Genomic DNA, 2198 nt, shown 5'->3' on the forward strand with positions numbered 1-2198 from the left:
GGCCCTGGGTGGGTCCACAGGTATCATCTAGGAGTCTAGAGTCAAAAACCTTAGAAGTCTACCTGGTGTTCTCTTGTACTGTGGCTGAGCTGGCATTCAAACTATGAAATGTATTCCTTCCCACTTTTCCCTCCTCCTCTCCAAAGGCAGAGGAACCTCACCCTGTGGCCACTGGCACCACAGGCCCATGGGGAAGCTACTGCTGATGTTCCCTTAAGGCTCATGGGCTTTTCAGTCAGCTTATGGTAATTGCTATCTGGCCTTGGACTTACCCTTCAAAGCAGTGGGCTCCTTTATGATCCAGGGCCAGTACAGAAATGTCATCCAAGAGCCAAGGGCTAGAACTGGGGACCCCAAGGGCCTACTTAGTGTTCTACCCCATTGTGGTCAAGCTGCTACCTAAGGTGCAAGATAAATTTCCCTTTACTTTTGTCTCTGCTTTTCTCAAGCAAAATGAGTCTTGCCCACTGTCCATCACAGATGCGAATGTGCTGAGTCTCATCTGAAGCCAGCATGTCTCAGAGCCTCACTCAAGGGCTCACAGCATACTTCCTGGATATTGCTGCTTGTTATTCAGGGCTCAAGGGCTCATCAGGTAGCAGGTGATGAATCCTGCCAGGACTGGGTCCTTTCCTTTAAGGCAGTGGGTTTCCTTCTTGCCCCAGGTGTGTCTAGAAATGTCATCTGGGAGCTAAGGCCTAGAAAAGAGACCTTGCAACTATGGTGTTATATCCTCCTGTAGCAGAGATGGTACCCAAGATGCAGGACAAAGTCCTTTTCACTCTTCTGTCTCCTCTCCTCATGTGAATGAAGGGTTCTCTTTTGGAGCCATGAGCTTTGCAGGCTGGGGCTAGGGGAAGTGTGGTGCCAGCACTTTTGTCTTAGTAAGTGGTGCACCCATCCAGTTCCCTGTCTCTGAGCCCAGTTCAGCGCTAGGACTTGCCTAGGAGTTGTGGTCCTGTGGCCTAGACTACCCTTCAAGCTCATTTAGGGCCACGGTGCCCTTTAGCCCATGGTGGTGGGGCTTGCAGGTACTTAAGATCCAACTGCTGGGATGGGTAGTTCCCCTCTGACTAGGGCTGGTTTAAAAGCTTCCTCCACGGGCGAGTATCAACTGAGTTCATTCTGATTTTGCTTTCTGCTATTAACAGGGAAGCTCTGAGTTCAATGCAAGTCTCACAATTGCTGTACTCTCCCTCTTTCAAGCACTTAGATCCCCTTTCCACACCATACCACCACTGCTAAGGGATAGAGGAGGGGTGGTGTTGGCAATTCAAGACTGCTTTTCCTCTCTTTTTAGTGACTCTTTCAGGGATATGAAGTTAAAACCAGGTAGAGTGTTCATCTGGTTTTTGTTTTTTATGAAGGTGCTTTTTTGGTATAGAGAGTTGTTAAATTGGTGTCCCTGCAGAAAGGATGATGAGTGGAGATTTCTATTCTGCTATCTTGCTCCATCACCAATCCCAACAACATTTGTTGAAGAAATTACCCTTTTCTCATTGTGTATTCTTGGTACCTTTGTTGAAGATCAGTTGGCCATATTGTGTGTTTATTTTCAAACTCTTTATTCTGTTCCATTGGTCTATATATTTTTCCTTATACCTACCACACTATTTTGATTACAGTTGCTTTGTAACATATTTTGAAATCAGGACATGTGATGCCCACAGCTTTGTTCTTTCTCAAGATTGCTTTGGCTCTTTGGAGTCTTTTGTGGCTTCATGTGGATTTTAGGATTGTTTTTTCTTTTTCTGTAAAAAATGTCAATGGGATTTTGATGGAGACTGCATTAAATGTGTAGATTGCTTTGGATGGTATGAGCACTTTTAACAATATTTATTCTTCCAATTCATGAACATGGGATGTCTTTCCATTTATTTTTATTTTATTTATTTATTTATTTATTTATTTATTTATTTACTTATTTATTTTGAGACAGAGTCTCGCTCTGTTGCCCAGGCTGTAGGGTTATGGCGTGATCTTGGCTCACTGCAACCTCCAACTCTCAGGTTCAAGTGATTCTCCTGTCTCAGCCTCCCAAGTAACTGGGATTACAGGCACCCATCACCACACCCAGTTAATTTTTTTGTATTCTTTTTAATAGAGACAGGGTTTGACCATGTTGGCCAGGTTGGTCTCAAACTCCTGACCTCAAGTGATCTACCTGCCTCGGCCTCCCAAAGTGCTGGGATTACAGG

Source organism: Mandrillus leucophaeus, unplaced genomic scaffold (assembly GCF_000951045.1).
Source record: "Mandrillus leucophaeus isolate KB7577 unplaced genomic scaffold, Mleu.le_1.0 Scaffold258, whole genome shotgun sequence".
NCBI lineage: Eukaryota > Metazoa > Chordata > Mammalia > Primates > Cercopithecidae > Mandrillus > Mandrillus leucophaeus.